Consider the following 24,560-nt stretch of genomic DNA (forward strand, 5'->3'; position numbering starts at 1 on the left):
TGAATGTCTGTGTTATCTCCAGTGAAGCCGGAGATTCGATAAAAAAGGGACCGTAATAATGAAACTGTGAAATCTTAATCGGTATCACATTGTTAACTCCGATTCTGGACGTCTGCTTGATCTCTGTTTGTACCGGGGATCCAGTGACAAAGGCCCGTCATCGTGATATCGTGACCGTCACCGGTACGATAACATTAACCTCAATGAATGTTTGTGTTATCTCCAGCGAAGCCGGAGATTCGATGAAAAAAGGGGCGGTAAAGGTGTAATTGTGATCAAACATGACAAAGGTTCGTATGCAAAAGGCCTCAGCCGGAGTCTGAGTGCCGGATTTCACCGTTGCACTCCAAATATCTGACTAGTTTTCACCCAATGAGTATCCATTATAGCGGAGCATAACTCAAGGCGGAGCTAAGCATAACTCAAGGCGGAGCTAAGGGTGTCGGTATAAAACGACCCCAATTAATGACTCATACTGTACACTAACGTACCTATAATAGTGTTAGCTATATTAACAGTAACCACATCAATAAAACGTGTATAACATTATACGTACTATCATCAACTCTGATAATAAGAGGAGGCCTGAATAACTCGTGATCGTATAAAACGGAGAACGGGAAATTCACCTCTCTTACTCGAGCTAATAAAGAAAACGAGAGAAGGGATAACTCATATCTGTAGAACAGGAAACGAGCACTATGCTCTCGCTCTCAAGGTTACATAATAAAAAACTAACATCACACAATAATATAAGAAAATTAATAAAATTGATTGCTTTTTTCTTAGTAATTGTAATAACCAAGAACGAAGAATAACGACAACGTAACAAATAAACAAGGATATAGTCTAAATCGAGCCTTCCCGAGGCGAGTACAAACTAACAGACTAAATCGCTAAACTTTAAATCGCTATTCTTCGCAGGTCCAAATTGGACTTGCAAGCAAATAAATACCATAGTAAAAACTAATAATAATTAATGATAACACAAAAGGCCATAAAACGTAAGTGATATAACCTAGATGACAGAGTACCAGATGGGCAAAAATAACTAGAAAATTTACCGAAGCGAACATAACCCAAAATGGCTGCCGATATCTCGGCAGGACAATCTCTTCCAAAACTAAAAACCACCATATTGGAAACAGAACAAATGCCCGGTACAGTGAACCCTCGCTACTTCGCGGTTCGACCATCGCGGATTCACCACTTCGCGGATTTTTTTCATAACCCATGTATATACATATATCGCGGATTTTCCAGAAATATCGAAAATACCGCGAAGTGACCGATGGTGCAAGATTGGAGAAAGTAAGGAAAATTGAATCGTGATTGATTTTCAATATAAATGAAACTTTGAGGAGCAACAAAGATATCATTTGTTAGAGAGATAGAGAGAGGTAAGGAATGGGAGGTAGTGAAAAGTAGCCCACAGAGAGAGAGAGAGAGAGAGAGAGAGAGAGAGAGAGAGAGAGAGAGAGAGAGAGAGAGAGAGAGAGAGAGAGAGAGAGAGAGAGAGAAGGGGGGGGGTTTCAATGTAATAAACAAAAAAAATTGATAGGTTATAACACATTGGTGCTTATGTAATATCAACTGTATACTGTACAGTAGATGGTTTGAATAAGTTAAGAAATGGTATAAATGATACTCTGTTAGTGTATTCGTACACACTCAAGAGCGGCAGCTAGATGACAGCTGATCTAATCACAGCCAAAAGTAAAAAAAAAAAAGAAGTCAACAATACTCAATTTTTAAAACAAACCCGAAATTTAAAAACAAAAGTACATGCTTTCTTAATGTGCAATTAACTATTTAAAGAGTGGCAATTTTCTAGAATAAAATGATATTTCCCAAAAAATAGTGGTTTGCTGATGAAATCGGATGCCGTATTTTTAGCTATGATTGAAATGGATGTAGACTCGGCCTAATTATTTCGTTTCGTATTTAATTGACACTAAGAAAACTAATTTTAGCTTCTTCATCTAAATGTAAGTATTGTAGAACACGAAGAGAGAGAGAGAGAGAGAGAGAGAGGAGAGAGAGAGAGAGAGAGAGAGAGAGAGAGAGAGAGAGAGAGAGAGAGAGAGAGAGAGAGAGAGAATCAGCTGTTGTACTCAAATGGCGTGTTTTTGTTTCGTGAGAATTTCATCGCCACGACTTTAACAACAACATACTGTACTGAACTTTACAGTATTATACAGACTACTGTAATATGATAAAGTAAAATATTTGTAATCTATTTTATATGAAATGGGGTTATTTTTTTTTGTTTAAAATTTACATTTACGTATGTAAAACAACTCTCTCTCTCTCTCTCTCTCTCTCTCTCTCTCTCTCTCTCTCTCTCTCTCTCTCTCTCTCTCGTAGATTGTTTTCCTGCTTTGCTACGTATGTATGATTTTATATAGATACGGTAAATAATATTTGTAATAACATATTTTATTAAAGCTTTTACTGTAATATCATTATTTATCCCTTTCATCATGCGCGTTAAATTCCTTAGTTTGTTTACTGACCGTACTTTATGACGCCGTCGTTTCAGGCGGCATCATAAAGAAAAACATTTCATTTGGAAGTCCTAAGAAAAATTAAGTAAAACATTAGTAATAACCAAATCAACATACTGTACCGAATAATCAATATAATCGATGCAGAAACTAACCTATACACAGATGTGTAAATGCGTTTGTTTCTTCATTATAATCAGAGATAAACGTAAACAAAACATTGGTTGCCAGTTTTTATCGTGCTTTTTGGCGTGTTTAGGAAACGCATGATATAAAGTCGCCCTTAATATTTGTGCCTGTTTTAGTTTAGGGTACGTTAGTACATGCATTAAGTGTTCTGTACATTAAAGGGTGGTTTGTTAACAGTACTACGTACAAGGGAAAGTTTTAAAAGTCTGAATATACATGTTAAATAAATAGGTAAATATGCTGTCACTACTTCGCGGATTTTCACCTATCGCGGCCGGGTCTGGAACCTATCTACCGCGATAAACGAGGGTTCACTGTACTGCAATAAGCTGCCAAAACAAACTATGGTACTTAACATTGGTAAGGGTGAAGTAGCAACGTCAGTTATGTTGAAATAACTAGAAACTCTTCTAAAAAACACTGTGGCCAAACAAATTCAACTTGCTCGCAAGTCCAAAAACAGAAGGATAACATGGTGAGCGCGAGTGGTAGGTGTCGGTAGGGTAACCCAACTGTATTCTCTAGGGCCTGTCACAGCCCTCCCCCTTTGATGAAGGGATTATCTAAATGGAAGACAGCCTGTGAATAGTGTTTTACAAACGCCCTTGTTAGATATACGACACCACCAAGGTGCTCGCGCGAGGGTTGTAACCTCTGCATTCCATGCTTTTAATCTTTTAATTTTTTCTGGTATATTTGGAAGATTTATATCAGAAAAAGTACAAAGAAGGACTTTTTCACCGGCCGTCACAGGTCGACCCAGAAATGAAAAATTCTTAAGGTGAGTAGGGTATAAAACTGTTCAATTTAAAGCAATGCAGTACTGTAGTATCCTGGATTATGATTTATATAAGAAATAACAGAAATTCCCTCTATACATTCCACAAGTCCTCAAGTAAGAATATGCACTCATATTTAAATGTTTTTGATACAATGTCCAGTTGAAATTTGTCTTTGGAGCATTTTGGTTTTCTCATAATAATAAGGATCGTAGTACATACTGTATCGTGTAGTGTGAATTACAATAAAGATCTTCCTTTTTTCCAGGTGTGAGTATTTGTCAACCAATTGTGGACAGTTCTGCATTTTCCAGGGATATATATTTGAAGAACCACTTTTGGATTCTTTAATTTGTGAGTATTTTGTAGTTGGTATTTTTTGTAATAGAAATATTTGTTACTCATCTTGGCTACTTTGATATCAGACTTACTTTAAGGGATATTTGTTCATACACATAATACAAACCTTCAACCATTGGTAGGACTGTGACTTCAACGAAGCTAGAACAGCTATTTAAACTTTTAACTAGGTATTACTAGTAGCTAGTGGGTAGGCCCCTCCCACCTGCTATGTAGCATAACATTCAGTTGGACTTTGACCGCCAGAGAGTACAGACACCTCTCGGCGGCCTCGTCTGCGTGTTTTAATCTTTTGCTTTTTTTTTTTTTATCAATTTTATTAAATGGTATTGTAGACTAAATCCATAGAGGATTCATTGGCTAGATTCATCAAAAAATAGCTAGTTCCTTGTGATGTGCAGTGCCTTATAACTAAGGCAAGTGACTCTATAAAAGAGATTAGTTCACTAAACATTTAACTGGGCTCCACAAGGCACTAGAAGAGTTGGAAGACCCAGGCCTACATAGCTGAGAATATGAAGCGTGAAGTGGGAGCTGATGAGTGGAGAAGTGCTGAGACTTCTGGTGAAATCTAGCCGAGACCCTTTGCGTCAATAAGCGAAGGAGGAGATGGTGGTGATGATGATGGTATTGTGGACAGTTATGTTTGAGGTGTGTTAATGGAAAAAAACCTAAGTTATGCAGTGGGAGAGAGTGTGGTACCGGGAACCTTCTTTTATGAGGTTCCCATAGCGGAAAGAAACATTTTTCTCTCAACTCTCGTTTGAACTGAGCATCGTTTACCTCCCTGCCACTTCTCGGGTGGAGACTATCCAGCTTCTCCTCAGAGCGAAGGGCTTTTCACGAGGCAATGTACAGATGTCTCGATATCTATGAAGATCCCCTCTGCATCTTTCTACCAAGAAAAGTGGAAAATCTTCAGACCAGCATATCCGGCGTCATTTGAAGAACCAGAAATAAGTTCACATGCTTACAAAATCAGGGTGATTGATCTGACACTGGTCTTCAGAACAAACCTGTCACCATTGCAAGTTTTGAAGGCTTGAGTCTGGAAGCACCAGCCAACCTTTACCACTCACTACCTTTGTGATTATACCCATAAGTCCCTGGAGACTTTTACCCTTGGGCTTGCGTTAGCTGCTCAGCATGACAAATTCGTAGATAATTTGTATTTTTCCTAACGATACAAACGTTAGCTATTTACATGGGGTAATTACTTTGGCGACAGCCGATGACGAGCCATAAAGTTTTAACGAGGGTTTCCTACCCCCACCGCTAGTTAGCGGGGGGGTAGGGAGGGGTAGCTAGCTACCCCTCCCCCCTCACACACACACCGATGATTAACTCACTTTACTTATAAGTACAGTAGGGCTTATCTTGGGGGACAGGGCTGGCGGGCAGATAACTGTAAATAGCTAAGGTTTGTATCGTTAGGAAAAATACAAATTATCTACGAATTTGTCATTTGTTCCGTAACTGAATATAAACCAACGCTATTTACATGGGGTGACTCAACCCTTAGGAAGGGAGGTAAGTCCCCTGCCATACTGGCTTTGGCTTGCCTGGGGGCTCCTAACCCGAGTCCATCAAGGAAACTCAAGGGTTGGGGCCCCTGCGCCTCGCTGACAGTTGAGGAGCTGCTGCGGCCTACGTAAGTCGTGTGTGAAGGTGAGCAGTGACATGTCCTAGGAAGTTGGCCTGGAGTTCTTTAGAGGGAAATCTAGGCTAGGACTACCCAATACCACCTCGTCAGGGTATGGGGACATGACAGTATTACAACTTAATACTTCGAGGTCAGCTGTGCAAAGGACCCAGGATGCTGTTTTTCTCCAAGGAGGAGAGGATGAACAAAAGAAAAGGGCAAGACAGATCTTTTCATTCACACAGACTAAAACTGGGTAACAATGCCCTCAACCCTCTGCTACTTGTCCAATTAGGAGCCTGAGGTTAGACCAGCTGTTGTGCAGCCACCACAGGGCCGATAGAAAACCTATCGAGCCTCCTGTGTGTCACGTCTTGCAGGTAGTGAGCCGTGAAGGTGGTCTGACGCTTCCACATCCCAGCTTGCAGGACCTGCGTCACCGAAAAGTTCTTCTTGAAGGCCAGAGACGTAGCAACGCCTCTGACATCATGCGCCCTAGGGCACCGCGACGGAGGAGGGTCAGAACTCAAGGTCAGGTGGATCACCTTGCGGATCCAGGCCGAGATGGTATTTCTGGTAACCCTCCTCTTCGTTTCCCCGGTGCTGACGAACAAGTTCCGCACCTGGGGGCGGGCTGCAGCTGTTCTTTTGAGATACAACCTCAGACTCCTGACTGGGCACAGTAGGAGATGGTCTGGGTCATCTGTTACAGAACGAAGACTCGAGACCTGGAAAGAGTCGAACCTAGGGTCCCGCACTCCCGGGTTCTGAGTCATAGCAACGAACTCAGGGACGAAGCCGAACGTTACCTCACCCCATCCCCTTGAATGGGCGACGTCGTAGGAGAGACCATGCAATTCACTGACTCGCTTGGCCGAGGGCAGAGCTAGCAGGAACACCGTCTTCCAGGTAAGGTGGCGATCAGAAGCCTGGCGCAATGGTTCGTAGGGAGGCCTCTTAAGAGACCTGAGAACTCGAACCACGTTCCATGGAGGAGGTCTCACTTCCGACTGAGGGCAGGTAAGTTCGTAACTCCGTATGAGAAGAGACAGTTCCAGCGAGGAGGAAATGTCCATTCCTTTGAGCCTGAAGGCAAGACTTAAGGCTGAGCGATAGCCTTTCACTGCCTAGACTGAAAGGCGCATTTCTTCCCGCTGATACACAAGGAACTCCGCTATTGCTGGTAAAGTGGCATCGAGGGGAGAAATACCCCTTCCACGGCACCAACCACAGAAGACTCTTCACTTCGCCTGGTAGACTCCTGCGGATGACCTTTGCAGGTGGCCAGACATCCTTTCCGCAACTTGTTGCGAAAACCCTCTCTCTTTGAGGAGATGCTGGATAGTCTCAAGGCGTGAAGTCGAAGCGAAGCTACGGCTTTGTAAAAGATGTTGGAGTGTGGTTGTTTGAGTAGCTCGTGACATGGAGGGAGTTCCCTCGGTATCTCCGTGAGGAGCTGCAGAAGGTCCGGAAACCACTCTGCGTGATGCCATAGCGGAGCTATCAAGGTCATCGAGAGGTTGACCGATGTTCTGGTCTTGTTGAGGACCCTCCTCATCAGACAGAACGGGGGAAAGGCGTACACGTCTACGTTGTCCCACCGTTGTTGGAAGGCTTCTTGCCAGAGGGCCTTGGGGTCCGGGACTGGAGAGCAGTATAGCGGAAGCTTGGTGTTCAACGCTGTAGAGAACAGGTCCACAGTCGGGGAACCCCACAAAGTCAGGACTTTGTTGGATCCAAAGACCACTCGGTACCCACTATCTGCGTCGCTCTGCTCAGACTGTCGGCGAGCACATTCCTCTTGCTGGAATGAAGCGAGCCACAAGTGATATCGAGTGGGCTTCGGACCATCTCAGGATCTCTACTGCAAGATGGGATAGCTGTTGTGAAAAGGTACCTCCCTGCTTGCTGATGTAAGCCACCACCGTAGTGTTGTCGCTCATCAACACTACGGAGTGGCCCGAAAGGACTTGGTGGAACTTTTGAAGGGCCAGAAAGACGGCCTTCATCTCCAGCAGGTACTTTTCTGATTCTGACCACAGGCCTAGGGCCCTGTGGTTCAGAACGTGGGCACCCCACCCCCTGTTTGATGCGTCCGAAAACAGCATCAACTCCGGGGTAGAGACGAGAAGATCCACTCCCTTTCGCTGGTTCTCGTCTGCCACCCACCATCCGAGGTCCGCTCGTTCCGCAGATCCCATGGGGATCAGGATGTCCCGGGAGTCGAGTCCTTGACGCCACCGAGACTTGAGTCGCCACTGAAGGGATCTCATCCTGAGACGACTGTTGGGAACGAGGTGGGTCAGGGAGGAGAGATGGCCGAGGAGACGAAGTCACGACTGGGCTGAGAGCTCTTCTCGATTGAGGAAAGGTTTCGCAACCTTCCTCAGCCTTGCTATCCTTTCGTCTGATGGGAAGGCTTTGTGGAGATTGGTGTCTATGATCATGCCTAGATACACCAGCTTCTGAGAGGGCTGCAGAGAGGACTTCTCGAGGTTTGCCACGATCCCCAGATCCCGGCAAACCTCGAGGAGCTTGTATCGGTGGCGAAGAAGGGATGCCTCCGAGTCCGCCAGGATCAGCCAGTCGTCCAGGTAACAAGGGAGACGGATGCCGATCCTGTGAGCCCAAGAAGAGATGATGGTGAAGACTCTGGTGAACACCTGAGGGGCTGTGGAGAGACCGAAACACAGCACCTTGAACTGGAAGATCTTGTTGTCTAGGCAAAATCTCAGGTACTTCCTTGAAGACGGATGAATTGGGATCTGGAAGTACGCGTCCTTCAGATCCAGTGTGCACATGAAGTCTCGCGGTCTCACTGCAAGCCTGACCGTGTCTGCCGTCTCCATACTGAACGGGGTCTGCTTGACAAACCCGTTCAGTGTCGAGAGGTCGATGACTGGTCTCCAGCCTCCAGACGCCTTTCTCACAAGAAAGAGTCGACTGTAAAAGCCTGGGGACCCGTCCATGACCTCCTGGAGAGCGTCCTTCTCCAACATGGTCTGGACCTCGGCTCGAAGGGCCTGCCCTTTTGCCGATCCCATGGCAAAAGAGTTCAACAACACTAGATTCGCTGTCAGGGGAGGGAGAGATGCTATGAACGGGACGCGATACCCTAGAGATATCACAGAGACCGTCCAGGCATCCGCCCCGAGTTGCTGCCACCTTGCTTTGCAACTCTGCAGGCATCCCCCCACTGGTGGACACGCGGGGGGAATGCCAACCCTAGCGCTTCCGGCCTCTAGGGTTCTTGCCTCCCCTGGAGGACTTTTTACCCCTCCTGCCCTTGGCAGGAAAGGGTTTAGATACCTTGGGCTTCACTGCTACGGTAGTCTTCTTCGTATCCTTGACGGGACGAGGCTGCTGAACCGCCGGGGGCTTATAGGGCCTTGATGTAAGGGCCCTATGGATGAGGGAATCCTGGTTGGATTTCCTCCACCTCTCGGCAGAGAGCTCCACATCCTTAGGCTCAAACAAGATCTTACCGAGGACGGAAGAGTGTCTGAGCCTGCTCGACTCGGCACTGGGAACCTTATGGTGGAACCTCTCAACAACAGCGTCCCTGCGTTTGAGGATCGTGTTGGCCCACAAGCTCGAGACTTGGTGGGACAGGAACTCGATGGTCCGAGTACCCGAGAGGAGAAAAGTTTCCAGTGCCTTTCTGGTGCTCTCCTTGGAGAGATCCTCGGAACGCACCAGAATGCCCAGAGACCCCAGCCAGATGTCAAGCCAAGAAGTGGCTTGCATAGCGCACTTGATGACCTTCTCCTGGCTCTGGATCTCAGTGGCTGAGAAGGATATGTGCCGGTTGGAGAGCCTCTCGTGAGGAACTCCCCCTGTGAGCCCTTCCACGGAATGATGTAGGGGAAGGCTCAACGTAGACTCCTCAAGGACTTTAAAGTACCTCCTCTGATGGACAAGAGCAGGAGGGAGGAGCTTACTTCCGGCACTGGATCTACTGGAGGAGGCAAGCTCCGCGAGCTGGCCCTCGATCTTGTCCTTGGCACTCTTCATCCCCTGTGACCAGGGCAATGCTGCGCTGGCTCTAGAGAGCTTCTGAGTGCCAAAGATGCGATCCAGGACCGTGTCCTTACCCTCACGAGGTGGGACCTCAGGGTCTGGAATCCCATTAAGGTTCCTCATGAGAGTCAGGACCTGCCAGAACGCGTGCTCTGACTCCTGGGGCTCGCCTCCAGATGGACTTGCAGCGAGGTCTCCAGGCCCCAGAGGCTCTTCCTAGGGGGAAACGTGGGTATCCTCTACGTTCCTGGGCCGTTCCTGTCTGATCCTAGAAGACGATTTTGGAATCGTCTTAGAGTCCTTAGGTTCCCTCCTAGGAGGGATGCAGGACTCCAAAAGCGAAGGGGGCAAGTCCTTCTCCACCTCGGGACGAGGAGATCTCTCGGGAAGAGGAGGAACATCCACCATTGGTGCGATGGGAGAGTATTCCCGCTCAACCGACTCCCCTGAGGAGGGGTAATCCTCCTCCGCAGGAGAGGGCGAGAAGGTCTGACGGGGAGAAGGATCTTTGCGCAAGGATCTACGCGGGGACAGCTCAGGCCTCGGAGGAGGATCCACGGGAGGAACTCCTCTCTTCCTCTTCAGGGGGGAGGAAGCTGCCGCTGGATCGTGACCCGAATCAGAGAGTGTTGGCTTAATAGTCCGCACGAGAGCTCTGAGTAGGGTGTCGAATCAGGGCTGCTGACTGACAGCAGCGCTGCTGTCAGACACTCCTTCTGAAGGGAAAGGGATCGACAGATCCCTAGGAGGAGTCGACACACGAGGGTTCGCCTGACGGGCTGTAAGAGAAGAATCCCTAGACCTGTCAGAGGAGCGTTCCCCCTCTGGAGAACGCGCTGGTCTGCGCTTGTGGGGAGGGGAACGCGACACAGAAGAAACCGCCTGCCGGTGATCGCGCTGGGGCTCATAAACTGGGCCCAGATCAGGATCGCTTGCGAAAGAAGGGCGCGAAGCTGGAAAATCGCTGGCGCGATGGCGCGCAGGAGTATGGTTGGGAGCGATGGTGGGAGGGCGCGCAGGAGGATGGTTGGGAGCGATGGTGCGAGGGCGCGCAGGAGCTAGAGCGGGAACATGCCCGCGAGCGCGAGTGGGCGAAGGCGTGGGCGTGCCGCAAGCTGGAACAAGAGGCGGCTGAGCGCGCGGGCACTGATTTGATGCAGGCCCAGAGGGCGAGAGATAACAGGAGTGCCCGAACGGGTGTCCGGTAGGACTGGCCGAGGGCGCGATAGCGCGGGAGCAGGGTCGCGAGCGACCTGAGAACGAGAGCTCTGATGGTGCGACTGGACCGGTTTACTCGCCTGAGCAAACGCTAGGTGAGCTGGCGATCGTGGGCGCGCATGGCGCGTATCAGGAACAGGTCGCGTCGGGGTTCGCGGCTTCTGGCATCGCGAGGATCGAGCCGCTTGCACCACGGCTGTCTTAAAGATAGGCACGGGGCGTGAAGCAAGAATAGGGCGCAACTAAGGAGCGTTGAGCGTGATCGTAGCATTAACAGATTCGCGCGGTTCCCGAGGCGGCCGTGAGCGCCCGTGCGCTGGCTTGGCAACCTCTGGGGCGACGAGCTGAGTCGTCACGACGCGTGATCGCGAAGGAACTGTGTCAGGAACTGCGCGCGGACGCAGAGACTCCCTATTATCGCGGATCTCCTTAGATGGGCACGATGGGGTAAGCGCTGGTGCTGGAATCGCGCGGGGACGCGTATCGAGTCTCTCCCCCACAGGGCGTGACGAGTCCGAAGGAACCTGTGGCCGCCTTTGCGCCAACTCAGGAACCTCCTGGATCGCGCGCGGCGAAACAGGAACCGGGGGCCGGCGAGGAGCCGGAGGGCGCGTGAGCGCTGAAGGCCGCTTGGGCACCGGTGGGCGCGTAGGCGCCTTATCAGGAACTGGCTGCAAGTGCGCAGGAGAGCGCGGCGGCGCTATAGTAGGGCGTGCCTGCGCAGTTGGGCGCTTACGAGCTACATCAGGAACTGCAGAAGGGTTACGGCGATCAGCAGGAACAGTGGCGCGAACGCCCAAGGGTGAGCGCCGAGGCGCTTCATCAGGAACAGCTGGAACAACAGCAACAAGTCCCTGAGACCCTGAAGGGTCAGGAGGTTGCGCAGTGGCAATCTCCGGCGCATAAAGCGCGTCAGCAGCAGTAGATGTAGACGGCTGAGGTGACAGCTTGCATTGTCCCGAAGGACAACCATCCTCTGACGGGGATCGCGAACGGTCCCTGGAGAGGTCAAGGGTGGTAGCAGGTAAATCAGGAGAACGGCGAGTCGTCTCCTCCGCAGAGGACTGTGGTGACGACGAGTCGAAGAGACGCCTTCTAACCTAACCCCTTTGAAGGGGGAAGAAAGGCCTCTACGGCGAATGGAAGGACGAGCCTTCCGCCTTATACGCCCACGAGGGGCCGTGGGATCAGCAGGCTGACCATCAACAGGCCTCCGAAGAGGCGTCTCTACCAGAGAACTCCCCCGAGAGGGAGTCTCAGCGGAAGGAGAGACCGTAGGACTAAGCTCCTCCCTCCAAGTATGTTCAGAGGGAGAGACAGAGCCTTCTGCTACCGCAGCCACAGAAACAGGAGTTTGGTCAGACCTACGGGATGTTTCTGACACAACAACGTCAAACACAGACAGAGGATCTATGTCCGGTGAGGTTGATGATTGTTCGGCAGCCTCACCCCGTTTAACCATACCAAACAAGACTTCCTTGGAGGGCGAACCCTGTAGCCCCAAGGAAGCCCAAAGCTGAAAAAGGTCATTGTTAGAAACAAATACCTCCTCCGAGGGGGGAGGGGCAGCCGCCTCGCTATGGTAGGCAACAACCTCTCCCTCACCACGGGATTGGTTAATGACATCAACATTACGGTCTACGCTACCTCTCGCCGGCCTCTCGGAAGAGGCCGCCCGAGCTGGAGCTTAGGAGGAGGAATGGGCGGCGGAAGAGGAAGACTTAGGATTTTCTCCCTTTCGAGAAACCTCGGAAGGAGAACGATCCCTCTTAGCCGCCTTCTTACGTCGCCGGGCAAACCTCTCCCACTGGGAGGTAGACCACTCCCTACACTCAATACACAAATTTGAACTATCACACCGTTGGCCCCTACACTGGGGGCATAAGGATTGCGGGTTCGTCTCCACGGCCGACATAAAGGTCCCGCAAGGGCGGCCGGGAAGTCCAGGGTAGGTACGCATTGTCAGTAGAGGCTAACTTCACACACACTATTAAAGAGAGAAAGCAAAAACAGATTAATATGGCGGTCAAAGCGAGGGAGAGCACAGGCAGGTCTGTTCTCTTCCCGAGCCAGAAGTAAAGTGAGTTACAGTGAACCCTCGTTTATCGCGGTAGATAGGTTCCAGACGCGGCCGCGATAGGTGAAAATCCGCGAAGTAGTGACACCATATTTACCTATTTATTCAACATGTATATTCAGACTTTTAAAACCTTCCCTTGTACGTAGTACTGTTAACAAACTACCCTTTAATGTACAGAACACTTAATGCATGTACTACAGTACCCTAAACTAAAACAGGCACAAATATTAAAGGCAATTTTATATCATGCGTTTCCTAAACACGCTAAAAAGCATGTTAAAAAATGGCAACCAATGTTTTGTTTACATTTATCTCTGATCATAATGAAAAAACAAACTGGAGGTAGAGCTTTGCTTATTACCCAGACATATTTCCCATACTATTCCCTTAGAACTACATCACATCTTCCTACTTTAGATATATATATATATATATATATATATATATATATATATATATATATATGTATATATATATATATATATGTATATATATATATATATATATATATATATATATATATATATATATATATATATATATATATATATATATATATATATATATATATATATATATATATATATATATATATATATATATATATGTATATATATATATATATATATATATATATATATATGTATATATATATATGTATATATATATATATATATATATATATATATATATATATATATATATATATATATATATATATATATATATATATATATATATATATATATATATATATATATATATATATATATATATATATATATATATGTATACACATACACATACCTACATAAATACATACATACATATATACATAAATACATGCATATATATATATTATATATATATATATATATATATATATATATATATATATATATATATATATGTTACTGTATATATATGGGTTATGGAAAAAATCCGCGAAGTGGTGAATCTGCGATGGTCGAACCGCGAAGTAGCGAGGGTTCACTGTAATCACCGGCGTGTGTGAGGGGGGAGGGGTAGCTAGCTACCCCTCCCTACCCCCCGCTAACTAGCGGTGGGGGTAGGAAACCCTCGTTAAAACTTTATGGCTCGTCATCGTCTGTCGCCAAAGTAATTACCCCATGTAAATAGCGTTGGTTTGTATTCAGTTACGGAACAAAGATTGATTAGCAAACCTAGTCCCCTCTTTGGAGAGGAAGCATCTCCTCTAAGATAGCAGTTATGACGTAAGTCCAGGAAGAGATGTAAGAATGTTGGTCATTTTTCCACTTTTGTTTCCCTTCTCTTAGGGTGCAGCGGCCGTGCTTATATTTACTGGATTGGACATTTGATACATGTAAGCATCCTAACCAATGAACTTTTCTGTACATTTTAAGTATTTCTCCTGTCCTCCTTTTGAAGAAGATGATGGCTGGAGATGTATACAAACCCATTGCTTTTAATCACCGTACATTTCAAACTTTATCTTTTTATGGATATAGGTTCTTCCATGACCGTCTGGCACTATTTGGTGAAAACCTAGGTCACCGTTTTCCCAGGTTTCGAAGTTGGCAGGAGTCATTACTTCCGCTCCTTTTGTATGTCAAAGTCTTTTGCCGTTCCGGGATTTAAGCCAGCTAGTTTTGTTATGGGACATTCTTCCCTTCCAAGGATAAGTCCTCTATTAAAGGATGAGGTTTTTGTATATGTGTAGGAACAATTTTCAATATTAAACTTAGCCGGTGATTATATAAGCTGCAACTCTGTTGCTCGACAGAAAACTCTACGTTCAAAATACGCCAGCGATCGCTATGCAGGTAGGGGGTGTACATCAACAGCGCCATCTGTCGAGCAGGTACTCAGTACTCAATGTAAACACAGAACCAATTTTCTCTCTGTCGGGCTACCGACAAGACCTACTAATTCGCTGTTACTAACTGGATTTGTTTTCACAACTATTTGGTGAAGTACACTATTCTAGTTTTGAGCTTTCGCTATGCAGGTGTTTTTATCTTCATCTCAAAACTTGAACTCGTTTTGGATAGATTTAATTATGGTGACAAAGAGAGTATGGACTCTCTTTCACTTTTAAATGGCCGACCCTTCCCTTAGACGGAAGTGTGTTTAGGTTTTTAGTAATTTTGCTTAACACGTTATAGATCTATATATTTTATATCTCTCTGCCTTTATTAGGCCTCTTCGATTAACTTTCCATTTATTATAAACATATAAAAATAAATTTTTATGTTTTGTTTATATGCGACCTTTCCTGATAGTAGGCGGTCCTAACTTGGAACCGAAGTTAATCAACGTTGAGCCCGTTATATAGTATTTAGCCTTTAAAGAATTTAAAACTTTTTAAATTTAATGTTTTATGAAAGAATTTCTTTGATAGTCTTTGTACTGTTTTCAAAGATGAACTAACGTTTAGTTTTTTAGACTACGCAGTTGTTGACGTTCAGGACGTTCAACATGCGCTCTATCGTTACGATAGAGAGAGAGTGTATCACGGTTTCACTTTGCAGTAAGAGTAAATCGATTCTGACGTTTTGTTCATTCTTTCTTAGCTTAAATGTTTTAAATTCTAAATTAAAGGAACTTTTTATTTGGAAAACCTTTCAGTTTTTTCCTTTAGTCAAATAACATGTTTTTTTGACATATAATTGGGCTCTTCTCTTAGGTGCGAAATCAAGAGAGAAAGAGAGAGAGAGATAGAGACGGAGGGAGAGAGAGGAGAGAAAACGTTCCGTTCAAGCGGGTAACGTTGTTCTCGTGTTACTCTCGTCCCTAGTCGCTGTACGGAGAAGAAGGTAAAACGTTTCTAGGGTTTTATTCTTGTCCCCAGGCTATGTGCGGTGAGAGATTGTAAACGTAGTTTATTTGAACTAGTGTTTAGTCTCTTTCCCAGCCACTGAATTTTTTATCTTTATATATGTTTTCTGTTTTTTGCTAGTATTAATGAGCTGCATTATACGACTGATTTCGCAATTACTACCTTTTAATGAGGGTAGAATTGCGTGTTTCAGGTAGAAATCAGTAAAAGTTTCGATTTCAGTGAAATAAGTGCAAAACAGAAAATCGATAAAGTGATATGCGCAAAGTGTTACAGTGTTGCGTCCGAGGGTTCGTCTGTTCGTGCCTGTCGTTCACCTAGTCCGGGACCTCTTGCAAGCTCCCAAGCCCAGGGGAGAAGTAATGTCGAACGACTTATGGGTTCGAGAGGCCTTGATCAACGAACAGACGTTTTTTCCCACCATGGTTTCGGGCGTATCTACCCAAGATCGCCCCACCCACACAAAGACGAGAGAGCTCATTTATTTCTCGTCTGCGGAAGAGGTTTCTCGTAAGAAACCATGGACCAAGGTCTCGCGGCTTATTAAGCGCAAGTCGGTCCCTTCCGCGCAAGTCCAACGGCCCAGTTGTAGCCACTGGGTCAGTTCGGACTCGCTGCAGTCTTCCGATGACTGCTCACCTCCTAAGAGAGGCAAAGCGGTACCGCATCAGGCAGTCACACCGTCTGTTGCCGCACCTGCTCCTGTAGACCCTAAGTGGTCTTTGCTGCAGACCATGCAGTCTCAGTTAACGTCATTGATGCGGGACTTTCGTGCGGAGAAGGTTGACACTGCACCAACCTCTAGCCTACAACCAACCACGGTTGTGCGTCCTGTGGACGCTGAGGCGACCTTCTGCCGCACTCCAGCTGAGAGAGTCCCGCCACCCATGCGTTCCAGTGTACCCTGCCAGCCGCATGTTGACATTCAGTAACGCACGGAACCTTCCGTTGACGTTCGAGAGGTACAACAACAGTCTTAGTTGTTTTGTTTTGACGCGGTGCGTCAACCTCCGCATTCTAGAGTTGTTTTGACTGCTCAGTCTAGACAGTCAAAGCAGTCTCGAGTGGACACTGTATGTCCTCACGCACCTGTTGTGGTTGACAGTTCAGTTGTTGACAGTTCACAGACTGTCAAGCAGTTACATGACGTTGCCTTCTGGTCTGCTACTAATGCACCAGTGAGAGACTCACTGAGGTAACCTAGCTTTTATCGGACAAGGTTCCTGTAGATGAGGAAGTTGCTGTTCTCCCTCCTACTGATATTCCCTTGAGGACTCTGTCATTTGGAGAGGAGCCTTAAGCTGCTTAGCCTCCTATGGACTTTAATTAAATCATGATGATTTTTTAAGGATCTTCGTCCGGATCTTGTAACTGCTGCTCCTCGTTCGCCTAAACGTCAGAACTTACACTAGGCCTAGCTACTTCGAAGCCGTTGTTTTTTAAGCTAGTGCTCTCTCGCTCTCCTAGAGAGCGTTACGTTGGCTAGGCGACTGGTTTTTGCACCAGGAGGAGTTTTAGGGATACAGCCTTTGATTTCCCTTCTTTTAAACTGGCTTATAGAGCGAGAGTCTGGTAGGACACGAGAGAAGTTCTCGGCTTGGGAGTTCATGCTTCTGCCCAGATAGACTTCTCAATTCTGGTAGACTCGCCCTGGCGCCTAGCCAGGAGACGCTCCAAGTTGTTTACAGGTCAACTTCTCAACTTTTGCCGAGCCTTTGAAGTTTTGCTGTACTATTATGTCACACATAACAAGGCTTTCAGGGATGGTAAATGGTTCCGCCTCAGTCGCTAACCCCGTCTGTTGCCACACCTGCTCCCGTAGACCCTAAATGGGCTTTGCTGCAAGACATGCAGTCCAAGCTTACGTCCTTGATAGAGGACTTAAATGCGGAAAAGAACCTTCTGGCCAACAACCTTCCAACCGGTCGGTTGTGCGCCCTGTTGACGCTGAGGTAACCTACTCGCGTCTGCCAGTTGAGGTGGTTCCTCCTTCTGGCCAACAACCTTCCAACCGGTTGGTTGTGCGCCCTGTTGACGCTGAGGTAACCTACTCGCGTCTACCAGTTGAGGTGGTTCCTCCTTCTGGCCAACAACCTTCCAACCGGTCGGTTGTGCGCCCTGTTGACGCTGAGGTAACCTACTCGCGTCTGCCAGTTGAGGTGGTTCCTCCACCGATGCGACCCAGTGTGGGTTGCCAGTCGCACGTTGACGTTAAGCGACGCTCGGAGTTGGTTGTTGACGTTCAGGACGTTCAACAACCAGCAGAGGTGACTTGTTGTGACGCAGTGCGTCAACCTCAGCAACCCGGTAGGGTGTTGACTGCACAACCCAGACAGTCTAGACAGTTTCGGGTTGACGCTGTACTTCCTCGCGCACCCATGGTTGTTGACAGTTCACAGACTGTGCAGCAGTTCCATGATCTTGTGTCCGGCTCCGTCACGCATCCACCAGTGCGACCGGATTCAGCGAGTCAGACGTTGCCCACTCCGTTGCCGTTTCCTCATCAGTTTCGGATGAGGAACCCTCTGATGAGGACGTTGCTGAACAAGACGATCAGCCCCCAGCCCTGCTATCCATCCAGAAGATGCTGAAGAAGGAACGCTGCCCAGTCAGGCTGTGGATGAGTCTGGTAGGGACACTGTCATCCGTGGATCAATTTGTGTCACTAGGAAGACTACACCTCCGTCCTCTTCTATACCATCTAGCTTTTCACTGGAAAAAGGACAAGACGCTAGAAGCGGTCTCGATCCCGGTTTCCGGAAAGATAAAGTCTTGTCTGACTTGGTGAAAGGACTATATCAACCTTAGAGAGGGTCTTCCCCTGACTGTTCAGACTCCCAACCACGTTCTCTTCTCGGACGCATCGGACGTAGGCTGGGGTGCGACATTAGATGGTCGGGAATGCTCGGGATTATGGAACTCGAGTCAAAGGACAATGCATTTCAACTGCAAGGAGCTACTGGCAGTACATCTGACCTGGAAAAGCTTCAGGTCTCTCCTTCAAGGCAAAGTGGTGGAGGTGAACTCGGACAACACCACGGCTTTGGCGTACATCTCCAAGCAAGGAGGGACCTACTCTCTGACATTGTACGAGATCGCAAGGGACCTCCTCACCTGGTCAAAAGGTCTAGACATATCACTAGTAACGAGGTTCATCCAAGGCAACTTGAATGTCATGACAGATTGTCTCAGTCGGAAGGGACAAATAATTCCAACAGAATGGACCCTCCACAAGGATGTATGCAAGAGACTTTGGGCCACCTGGGGCCAGCCAACCATAGATCTCTTCGCAACCTCGATGACCAAGAGGCTCCCAATATTTTGCTCACCAATCCCGGACCCAGCAGCAGTTCATATAGATGCCTTTCTACTAGATTGGTCACATCTAGATCTATATGCATTCCCTCCGTTCAAGATTGTCAACAAGGTACTGCAGAAGTTTGCCTCTCACGAAGGGACAAGGTTGACGCTAGTTGCTTCCCTCTGGCCCGCGAGAGAATGGTTCACCGAGGTACTTCGATAGCTAGTAGACGTTCCCAGAACACTTCCCCTAAGGGTGGACCTTCTACGTCAGCCACACGTAAAGAAGGTACACCAAGGCCTCCACGCTCTTCGTCTGACTGCCTTCAGACTATCGAAAAACTCTCGAGAGCTAGAGGCTTTTCGAAGGAGGCAGCCAGAGCGATTGCTAGAGCAAGGAGAACATCCACCCTTAGAGTCTACCAATCGAAGTGGGAAATCTTCCGAACTGGTGCAAGTCAGTATCCGTATCCTCGACCAGTACCTCTGTAACTCAAATAGCTGAATTCCTCTTATATCTGAGGAAAGAACGATCTCTTTCAGCTCCCACTATCAAGGGTTACAGAAGCATGTTGGCATCAGTCTTCCGTCACAGAGGCTTAGATCTTTCCAACAATAAAGATCTACAGGACCTCCTTAAGTCTTTTGAGACCACGAAGGAGCGTCGTTTGGTTACACCTGGTTGGAATTTAGACGTGGTACTAAGATTCCTTATGTCAGACAGGTTCGAACTGCTACAATCAGCCTCCCTGAAAGATCTCACCTTAAAGACTCTCTTTTCCTGGTATGCTTAGCCACAGCTAAAAGAGTCAGTGAGATTCATGCCTTCAGCAAGAACATCGGATTCTCATCCGAAATGGCTACATGTTCTACAACTTGGTTTTCTAGCCAAAAACGAGCTGCCTTCTCGGCCTTGGCCAATATCGTTCGATATTCCAAACTTATCGTATGGTTAGAAATGAACTAGAAAGAGTCTTATGTCCTGTAAGAGCTCTTAAGTTCTATTTAAAACGAACTAAACCTTTACGAGGCCCGTCTGAAGCTTTATGGTGTTCAGTTAAGAAACCATCTTTGCCTATGTCAAAGAATGCTTTATCCTATTTTATCAGACTGTTAATACGAGAAGCTCATTCCCATCTGAATGAGGAAGACCAAGCTTTGCTGAAGGTAAGGACACATGAAGTTAGAGCTGTCGCAACTTCCGTGGCCTTTAAACAAAATAGATCTCTGCAAAGTATAATCGACGCAACCTATTGGAAAAGCAAGTCAGTATTCGCGTCTTTTTATCTTACGAATGTCCAGTCTCTTTACGAGAACTGCTACACTCTGGGACCATTCGTAGCAACGAGTGCAGTAGTGGGTGAGGGCTCAACCACTACAATTCCCTAATTCCATAACCTTTTTAATCTTTCTCTTGAAATGTTTTATTATTGTTTTTTGGGTTTTCCGGAAGGCTAAGAAGCCTTTCGCATCCTACTTGATTTGGCGGGTGGTCAAAGTCATTTCTTGAGAAGCGCCTAGATTAGAGGTTTTGATGAGGTCCTGTTGTATGGGTTGCAACCCTTGATACTTCAGATCCTAGGGGTCGCTCAGCATCCTAAGAGGATCGCGAGGCTCCGTAAGGAAGACGTACTTAAAAAGGCAGAGTAATTGTTCTAGTCGACTTCCTTACCAGGTACTTATTTATTTTATGTTTGTTATTTTGAATAACTGCTAAAATGAAATACAAAATACTTAGCTCATAATAATGTAAACAAGTTATGCTGGTCTCTACCCACCCCCCTGGGTGTGAATCAGCTTATATAATCACCGGCTAAGTTTGATATTGAAAAATGTTATTTTTATTAATAAAATAAATTTTTGAATATACTTACCCGGTGATTATATATTAAAGGACCCTCCCTTCCTCCCCAATAGAGACCCAGTGGACCGAGGAGAAAAATGGTTTTGTGTTTACATTGAGTACTGAGTACCTGCTCGACAGATGGCGCTGTTGATGTACACCCCCTACCTGCATAGCGATCGCTGGCGTATTTTGAACGTAGAGTTTTTCTGTCGAGCAACAGAGTTGCAGCTTATATAATCACCGGGTAAGTATATTCAAAAATTTATTTTATTAATAAAAATAACATATCACAAACCTGTCCTGCAAGTTAAAGGTTTAAAGAACGCTCATGAATGGAAAAGGCAAGGGACAGGGACAGTGACATTGCCCTATCAAGTAGGACAATGCCCCAGAGACTGACCATATATACATATGATCATTGCCCAAGCCCCCTCTCCACCCAAGTTAGGATCAAGGAGGGCCAGGCAATGGCTGCTGATGACTCAGGAGGTAGATCTATAGGCTCCCCCAAACATCTTTATCCTTGCTCACAAGGATGGTGAGGTTGCAGTGACCAAAGAAACTAACAAGCTTGTGTGGGACTTGAACCCCAATCTGGCGATTGCCAGTCTGGGCCGTTACCACATCGGCCACCACAACCCTAGGTTTAAGCTCGAAGTGGGTTCTCAGTGGTCTGTCTGCAGGGGACCAGTTTACCTTTTTCTTCTTCTTTCTCTTGAAGCTTGTCCCTATTTGGGGTCGTAGTAATGTTCTTCAACACATTCTTCCATTTTCTTCGATCCAGTGCATTTTCCTTGCTCAATCACATCTCCCTCATATCTCACTTCACACTGTCAATCCATCGTAATTTTGGTCTACGTATCCCTTTCCTACCTGGTACAGTAGTCCCATATCCATCATCTTACCTATGGGATGGCCTTCTTCTTATCTCTCTATATGTCCATACCATCTCGGTCTGCTTTCCCTCACCTTAGTTGAACCTGGTGCTTCTATGTTCGTTCCTAACTCTATCCTTTCTAGCAAGCCCACTTAGCCACCTCAACACCCTTATCTCAGCCTCATCAATCCTGTTCTCATCTCTTCCAAGTTGTCCATGTTTTGGACGAGTACAGCATTGCAGGTCTCACAGCCTGGCGCTGGATCTTGCTCTTTAATTTTATTGGCATTATGCGATCAAACAGCACCCTACTGCATTTCCTCCAGTTACTTATCAGTAACCTTGTAGTAATGACCACCACTTTGAGTTCAGCTTCACTACTCCCATTCAAGGACTTAGGTTTGTATAGTTAAGAAAAATGCAAATTACTAGAAATTGTTTTGATATTCTGATCATTGTAGTAAATACTTAGATGTAAAATACTTTTGACATAAAGAACAGATAGTTATTATTGTGTCATACATTGAATTTTCTTTTAGAGTACTGCCATTCAAAAAGAAAGTATCGTTTCTTTCCAAATCACTCATTTTACTTTCTTTTTTTTTCAGATTTCTTCATTCACTATCAAGATCAACATAAATTCACCAGAATCGGAAAACTTGTTCTTCATCGTGACAGTTCTGTGAAATTTACAGTTTCTTGTTTGTGAGGTAGCTCCCACCAGAACGAGGCCTGGCTTTAGTCCACCTTCTCTTGGAATCATCTTGATATATCATGTGGTCTTTCAAAGCCTTTTTTTGAACTAGATATCTCTGGAGATCTGTGACGTCTTTGAAATTAAATCGAGCAGTGAATAGAGATTGATAAGATTAACCACGTCGATCAGCGGAGATACGAAAATGTCTTTAAAATTGTGGTTGATAAGATGAAACAGAAAAGATCAAACGAATGAAATGGCTCTGATCATCGTTAGAAAGCCCTCCATTTATGCACTTTTATCAATGCTGGTTCTTCAACACTTCTTCCAAGTTATCATAGAGTCATAGATGATTACAAAGAGTACTGAACAGATATTACAGGGAAATTTCTACGGAGATAAATCCTGAAATTTATAATTGGAGCTTTAGTCATATCTAGCAACTACTGTGTTACGTTAGCAATTTATTTCTATTATGACTTATTTAGAAGATATTTTTCAAGTCTCTTTATTGAAGGAAGGAAAATTGTTTCCTTAATGATTTGCATCAACAAGTAACAAACACATGATTGTATGTGGAATGGCTGGCCACCGTCTATAACGAACAAAGCAGTTGGGCCTCCGAAACTGTAACCATGAAAGAACACCTCTCAAGACGTTTAATCAGTGATGGCGAATTTAGTGACAAAATTCTGTTCCTCGACTTTATCACGTTGAAGTCTTTCAGTCTTAACCTAGAAAGTTTGGAAGAGTTGTCAAAAATCCTTCCTGCAAGAGAACATTATTATTATTTTTGTTACTATTACTGATACTAGCTAAGCTACAACCCTAGTTGGAAAAGCAGAATGCTATAAGCACCAGGGATCCAACAGAGCAAAATAGCCCAGAGAGAAAAGGAAATAATTAAACTACAAGAAGTGTAATGAACTATTAAAATAAGATACTGTCTTTTTCAATATTAATCTTACCCGATGATCATGTAGCTGTCAACTCCGTTGCCCGACAGAAATCTACGGACGGGATACGCCAGCGATCGCTATACAAGAGGGGGGTGTACTCACCAGCGCCATCTGTGGTCAGGTACTCCAGTACTTCTTGTCAACACCACCTCAATTTTTCCTCTGTCGTGCCGCCGGCAAGACCTACATGGATACGCTGTTGATTTTGGAGTCTTTGTTCACGGTTTTGGTGAAGTATTTGCTCTAAAATTTAGCCTTCGCTGTACAGGAAGCTTTTCCCTTAGCTTAGATAGCTTTTTTAATTTAATTGATTTATTGGTTAACGATCTTTGCTTTACTTTGGAATTCCCCCTTGACTGTTCTCTAAATTCAAGATGTCCGACCACTCTCAAGCTCCTAAAATTAGGCGATGTAGTGTTAGGACTTGTAATAGGCGTCTTCCGAAGGCCTCTGTTGATCCTCACACCGTTTGTTCCGACTGTAGGGGAAAATCCTGTCAGTTGGAAGATCGATGTGGGGAATGTGCTGGGCTTTCGGAATTCGATTTTAATGAATTCCTCAAGTATACGACTAGGTTAGAGAGGGAGAGAGTTAGGAGGAGTTCTTCTCGCTCTTTGGTTCATTCCTCCCCCCATGACCCTCAACCTTTTCCTTCCCCTGTGGTGGTGACCCCCGAACCTGCTACGAGTGCTCAGCCTGATATGACGGATATGTTGCGTGCCATTCAGGCTCTTGGTGATAAGGTGGAGTCTTTAGTTAGTGACCACAACCTTCTCTTGGCAGATGTCAAGGAACTTAAAGTGAAAAGTGCAGTGGGAAGTGTTAGTGCCAGTGCTGTGCCTAGTGTCAGTGTCAGTGTTGCGCATGAGGATACTTCTGTGCGTGCCAGTCGTCCTCCCAGTCCGGGACCTCTTGCAAGCTCCCAAGCCCAGGGGAGAAGCAAAGTCGAAGGGCAAAAGGGTTCGGCAGGCCTTGATCGGCGCACAGTTGTATCCTCAGTGGTTGCGGGCGTATCTGATAGAGATCGTCACTTCCACTCCCAGACGATTGAGCCCTTAAATTCCTCGTCTGCGGAAGAAGTTTCCAGGAGGAAACGGTGGACCCAGGTCTCTCGGCCTCTCAAACGTAAGGTCCCGTCCGAGCTAGTCCAACGGCCCAGGTGTAGCCACTGGGCCAGTTCGGACTCGCCGCAGTCATCTGATGACTGCACACCTCCTAAGAGAGGTAAAGCGGTGCCTCAACAGGCCTCTGCTCCAACTTCTGTG

The 24,560-nt window shown here is 46.1% G+C and overlaps 1 long non-coding RNA gene across 1 annotated transcript in view; it reads left to right on the plus strand.

Annotated features, from left to right (window-relative positions):
- LOC137625311 (uncharacterized) overlaps positions 1–23,163 on the plus strand; it is an 87,998-nt gene extending 64,835 nt beyond the window's left edge. The window contains exons 4-5 of the long non-coding RNA XR_011040833.1: positions 3,744–3,829; positions 22,248–23,163. This is a non-coding gene — a long non-coding RNA (uncharacterized lncRNA). The remainder of the gene's footprint in view (positions 1–3,743; positions 3,830–22,247) is intronic.
- The last annotated feature ends 1,397 nt before the right edge of the window (positions 23,164–24,560 follow it).

The sequence above is a fragment of the Palaemon carinicauda genome, chromosome 32 (assembly GCF_036898095.1).
Source record: "Palaemon carinicauda isolate YSFRI2023 chromosome 32, ASM3689809v2, whole genome shotgun sequence".
Classification (NCBI taxonomy): Eukaryota; Metazoa; Arthropoda; class Malacostraca; order Decapoda; family Palaemonidae; genus Palaemon; species Palaemon carinicauda.